The 6627-nt window shown below is 34.7% G+C and overlaps 1 non-coding gene across 1 annotated transcript; it reads right to left on the reverse strand.

The window, feature by feature from the left end:
* Positions 1 to 1138: 1138 nt before the first annotated feature.
* On the reverse strand, positions 1139 to 1244 carry LOC120363451 (U6 spliceosomal RNA). The gene has a single exon (XR_005579000.1). It is a non-coding gene; the product is annotated as a U6 spliceosomal RNA (small nuclear RNA).
* Between the last annotated feature and the right edge of the window lie 5383 nt (positions 1245 to 6627).

Below are 6627 nucleotides of genomic sequence, written 5' to 3' on the forward strand. Positions count from 1 at the left end.
TTTCCACATGTAAGTGAGACCATACAGTATATGTGATTCTGTTTCTGGCTTATTTCAGTTAGCAGGATGTCCTCCAGGTTCATTCCTGTTGTAGCAAATGACAGGATTTCCTTCCCTTTTTTAATGCTGAATAGTATTCCACTGTAACATTTGTAAATTTTAACTTTTAAATTTTGATATAATTTTAGATTCACATATAGTTATAAGAAATAATAAAAAGAGATCTTATGTACACTTTACAATGTTTTCCGCCAGTGGTAACATACTGTAGAAAGTGCAGCATAATATCACAATTAGGGGATGGACACTGGTAGCAGTGTTATTCAAATTTCTTCAGTTTTATTTGCACTCATATGTGTATGTCCATGTGTTTAATTTTATGTAATTTTACTATACTTATGCAGGTTTGCATATACACTGCTACAGTCAAGATACTGAACAACATCACAAAGATCCCTTGTGTTGTCCTTTTATAACCACCTTCATCTTGTTCCTACGCCTCTGCCCCATCACTGACCCCTGTCCACACCTCTGAGAATTACTAACTTTTCCTCCATTTCTAAAATGTTATTTCAAAATGTTGTAGAAATAGAATTATGGCCAGGCACAGTGCCTCACATCTGTAATCCCAGCACTTTGGGAGGCTGAGGTGGATGGATCACCTGAGGTCAAGAGTTCAAGACCAGCCCTCTCAACCTGGAGAAACCCTGTCTCTATGTTGGGCTTCTCTAATACCAGCTCTATGTTGGGCTCCTGTAATACCATGATGGGCTCCTGTAATACCAGCTACTTGGGAGGCTGAGGTAGGAGAATCACTTGAACCTGGGAGGCTGAGGTTACAGTGAGCCGAGATTGTGTCACTGCACTCCAGTGTGGGTGACAGAGCGAGACTCTGTCTCAAAAAAAAAGAAAAGAAAAGAAAAGAAAAAAAATAGAATTAAATTCTATGTAGTCAGGCATCATTACCAGTATTTTATATCTACCCTGATAGGTACTTAGTGATACCTCATTGTGGTTTTTGATTATTAGAGGAAGAGGAATTGGAAATAGTTCAAAGCTAAAATGACTCTCAATTGGGAAAGTCACGTTGCTTATTGGAGCCTCAGTTTTCCTATCTGTAAACATTAGAGAAGGAATGGAAAATATGGGATGCTTTATGACTTTGTGTTTCATCCTTGTACAGGGGCCTTATTAATCTTCTCTTTTACATATTATTTTCGCAGATGTGGTACTGAAGCAAGCACTCACTGTGGTTTAAATTTGCATTTCCCTAATGGCTGATGACATTGAATATCTTTTCATGTGCACACATACCATCCGTACATACTCTCAGGTGAAGTGTCTGTTCATGTTTTGCGCCCATTAATTAAATTGTTTTCCATTGTTGAGTTTTGAGAGTTCATTCTGTCTTGTAAATAGCAGCCCTTTTACACACATGTGGTTTGTAAGTATTTTCTTCCATTGTGTAGCTTGTCTTTTTATTCTCTTTACATAAGTCTCACAAAGCAAAAAATTTACATTTTGATGGGGTCCATGTTATCAATTTTGCCTTTTATGGATCATCTCTTAATGTCAAGTCTAACAACTCTTCAATAGCTTTAGATCCCAAAGAGTGTCTTCTATATCTTTTCTAAAAGTTTTATACTTTTACACTAACATCTATGATTGATTTTTAATAAATTTTTGTATAAACTTCAAGATTTAGGTCAAGGCTTATTTTTTTGCCTATGGATGTCCAGTTGCTTCAATACTGTTCGTTGAAAAGAGTCTATTTCCTCTTGAATTGCTTTTGCACCTTATCAAAAATTAGTTAAGTATATTTATGTAGGTGTATTTCTGGGTTCTCTACTCTATTCCATTAATCTATAATCTCTCTGTCAATACCACACTGCCTTGTTTACTGTCACTTTATAATAAGATTTTATATCAAATAGAGTAATTTCTTCTATTTAATTCTTCTGTACAAAGATTTTTTTTAAAGATATTCTAGAGCTGTTTGTTTTGTATGTATTTTATAATGAGCTTGTCTATGCCTGCACAAATTCTTACTGTGATATTGAGAGTAACTTTCATTGAACCCATAGAACAATCTGGGGAGAATTAACATTTTTTTCTAATGTTGAATTTTTGAATCTATGAACTTGTTATGTTTCTATATTTGTTTAGGTTTTCTTTGATTTCTTTCAACAGCATTTAATAAGTTTCCATATATAGACTCTGGACATGTTTCAGTAAGTATACAGCTCAGTGAGTATTTCACTTTAATTGGACTGATTATAAATAGTATTATGCTTTTAATTTTAATTTTAAATTAAAAGCATAGGCTGGGCGCGGTGGCTCAAGCCTGTAATCCCAGCACTTTGGGAGGCCGAGGTGGGTGGATCACGAGGTCGAGAGATCGAGACATGGTGAAACCCCGTCTCTACTAAAAATACAAAAATTAGCTGGGCATGGTGGCGCGTGCCTGTAATCCCAGCTACTCAGGAGGCTGAGGCAGGAGAATTGCCTGAGCCCAGGAGGCGGAGGTTGCGGTGAGCCGAGATCGTGCCATTGCACTCCAGCCTGGGTAACAAGAACGAAACTCCGTCTCAAAAAAAAAAAAAAAAAAAAAGCATAATTTAAATTTGGTCTACTGAAGTTCTTTGGTATTATACAGTAATGTGATTGATTTTTGTGTATTGATCTTGTATTTAGCAATCATGTTGAACTTACCTATTCATTCTAGGAGCATTTTTGTAGATTGCATGGGTTTTCTACAAAGACAATCATGGCATCTGCAAATAGGGGCAGTTTTATTTTTACTATTTTTCCATCCTCTCCTGTGCATGCTCAGTCTTGTGCTCTTTCTCTCCTTTTCCTCTCTGTTGTGAAAATGGCATAAGTCCTATTGTTGGTTTTCAAGTTAACTGATACTATCCTCTGTCATCTCTGGCCTACTACTGAACCTACCCAGCAAGGTTTTTAAATTTTTATTATCAGATATTTCAGTTCTATTATTTACCTTTGGTGCTTTTTCATAACCTCTATTTCTTTGCTGAGATTAAAAAGTCTTTTTTGTTGTTGTTGCAAGGAGATTTGTAATTACTTCCAGAAAAATTTTTGATGACTGCTTTAAAATTCTTGCCATATAATTCCAACATCTGATTCACTTAAGTGTTAGCAACATTAAATTGCTTATCTCATTCAAGTTAAAATATTCCTGGTTCTTGCTGTGTCAAGATTTTTTCTCTTTTTTTTAACTATGTCCTGGACATTTTAGATATTATATTAGAAGATTCTAGGCCATATTTAAATATTTTATTATAGTAAGCAGCTCCCTGTGTAGTTGTAACATGTAGTTCCACATCACCATTTTTTTTTTTTTTTTTTCCTGTGGTTTCAAAGATGGTTTCATTTTTAGAGTTTTGCCTTGCTCTTTTGGTTGCTTGATTTATTCAGTGAGGCTGAAGCTCCCCCTGGTCTTTGTTGGTCCATCTCAATGGGGCAGGAGGGGTTGCCCCTTGCTGCATCACCTAGTGCCTCAAGGTAAAGAAAAAGCTTTCCTTGCCAATAAGGACAAAGGTCATGTTCCAAGGTCTAGCAGCTTGTTGTGACTGGTTCACTTGGCTACTCTCAGTGAGGGAGGGTAGTCTGTAGCATCTCAGGGAAGGACAATGCTTCCCCTGGCTGTTTATTCTTAGTATGGCTCCAGATCAACCCTCTTTACCAGGGGTACTGGACTTGCCTGGTATTGCTGATAGAACCCATATTTGATTCAAGAGAGAATGAACCTCCTAAGCATTGGCCAGGGTTGCTTTTTTATTTGGGTAAAGGATAGTAAGATGCCCTGTCCTTACATTGTTTTTCCACTCCTGGGGTTCCTATCCAGTTTGCCTTCATATTTCTAATTTTTAGAATTACTGTTTGGCTTCATTTTGCATTTTCTTCCCCCAGGGATTATAGTGGTACACAGCAGGTAAGAGCAGGGAAAAAAGACCCTACAAAGTTATGTCCGAACTCTTATTCTTCTTTAAAAACATCATTTTGGTAGTTGTATAGAGAGTGACTTGATTGTTAGTAAAGCTAGCATCCAACTAAATAACTATCACAATATTCAAGGGTTAAGATGCAGTGAAATGTACCTCTGCAGATAGAAAGAATATGGCAATCCAAGAGATATAATGGTTCAATTTTTTTAAAATGTGCCAAATAACCTAATGCTTCATTGATATATATTTGAAGATTTTTAAAAAAAATTTGTGGAACCCTTTCTCTTTAACTTTAAAATAATATTAACAATAACATGATAAAAACAAAAATCTGTGTTGTTAATTATAGAGGTGTTACTTTGTGACTGACATTGTGCTAAATGCTTTAAATGGAAAATGCCATTAAATCTTCAAATAGCAAAAGTTGTGCTAATTTTACAATTTTAGTAATATATTTTATTTTATCCAATATAGCTACTTTTTTCAGTTTAAAAAATTTTTAGTTTAAATTTTAAATTGACAATAATTGTATATACTTATGGGATACAATGTGATGTTCACATATATACATAAATTGTGTAATGATTATATCAAGCTAATTAATATACATTAATATACGTATTTTCTTGTAGTTAGAACATTCAAAATACATTCTTTCAGCAAAATGAATCTTTAACATCCTATATATTTGAAATGTGATATATATTATTATGAACTGTGACCACTATGCTATGCAGTAGATCTGGAAAGCTCATTCCTTTTGTCTAAATGAAACTTTATGCCTTTTTTCTTTTTTTTTTTTTTTTCTTGAGATCGTGTCTCGCTCTGTTGCCAAGTTGGAGTGCAGTGGTGCAATCTCAGCTCACTGCAATCTCCACCTCTCAAGTTCAAGTTATTCTCCTGCCTCAGCCTCCTGAGTACTTGGAGTGCAGGCACACACCATCATGCCCAGCTAATTTTTCTTTTTGTACTTTTGGTAGAGATGGAGTTTCACCATATTGGCCAGGGTGGTCTCGATCTCGTGACCTCATGATCTGCCCATCTCGGCCTCCCAAGTTGCTGGGATTACAGGCATAAGCCACCACACCCAGCCAACTTTATGGCCTTTGATTACCATCTCCCTATTCCTCCACCTTCCCAACTCCTAGCCTCTGGTAACCACCATTCTACTCTATTTGTATGCATCAACTTTTTTAGATTTCACAGATGAGGGAGATCATGCAGTATTTGTGTTTCTGTGCCTGGCTTATTTCAGGTAGTATAACATCTTTCAGATTTATCCAAGTTGTGGCAAATAACAGGATTTCCTTCTTTTTAAATATTTGCAAATCATAAATTTCATAAGGGGCTAATACCCAAAAGCTATAAGAAAAAAAACCCAACTCAGTAGCATGAAAACAACCCAAGTTAAAAATCAGCAAAAGACTTGAAGAAACATTGATTAAAAGAAGACATATAAGTGGCCAACAGATACATGAAAAGTCACTCAACATTACTAATTATCAGAGCAGTGCAAATTAAAATTACAATGAGATATCACCTCATACCTGTTAGAATGGCTACTATAAAAAAAAAAGATAAGTGTTGGCAAGGATATTGAGAAAGAGATATCCTTGTGCACTTCAAGAAAACGTAAATTACTCTAGCTATTATAAAGAACAGTAAGGACGTTCCAACAAAAAAATAAATAAACTACAAATAGAACTATCATATGACCCAGCAATCCCACTACTGGGCATATATCCAAAGGAAATGAAATCAGTATGTCAAAGAGGTATCTGCACTCCATATTTATTGTAACACTATTCCAATAACCAAGGAACAGTATCAACCTAAATGTCCATCAACAGATAAATGGATGAAGAAAATGTGGTATGTACACACAATGGAATTGTATTCAGCCTTAAAAAATAAGTAATGGTTCTATGATTAGACTCAATTCTTTTTTGTTTTAAGCAAATTCTCCCAAATCCTAATGGACTCAATTCTTAAACTCTATTGTTAACTGATTCTCCATTAAATCAACACGCAATTAATTAAGTCTTAATTGTTAGTGGTTTAAGGGCTAATTTTTAAAACCAAAATTACAAGTATATATGCTGGCTAATATTTTGATATCTCCTTTTAAGTATTCAAAGATATTTAAACCATTTAAATCCTTAACTCTATGCTACTTTCCTCATAAATCAAAATAAAGACATACTATCCACAAGAAACAATAAATTTTTGTGTTCTTAACATAATTCATGTCACTAACTTTTGTATAACTAGTAAGTGTGTTATGTGGCATAAGTCAGAAGTGTTATATGCCCAGGAAGAAGGCATATTCAGCACTAATTGCTATGTAAAGCATTTGGAAATCCTTGAAGGAAACATACGTCATTACCTAACTTTTACTCGGAGAAGAAAGATTTTATACATAAATTTTTCAGTTGAAGAGATGGCTTTTTCTTATTGTGGAAGATATATACACTGCTGCATTTTTAGTGATAATGAAATTTTAATTTAGCCAAGTTCCTTTATTTACATACAGACTTCATGTTAATAATTTAACATAAACTGTGTATAATTTAGGGACTAAAACTACTATTCTTGTGTGCTCACAGTAAGTTTTGCACTATAAGAAGCATATTTTGAAGATTAATTTTGACAATATTGG

Source organism: Saimiri boliviensis, chromosome 4, assembly GCF_048565385.1.
Source record: "Saimiri boliviensis isolate mSaiBol1 chromosome 4, mSaiBol1.pri, whole genome shotgun sequence".
Lineage (NCBI taxonomy): Eukaryota > Metazoa > Chordata > Mammalia > Primates > Cebidae > Saimiri > Saimiri boliviensis.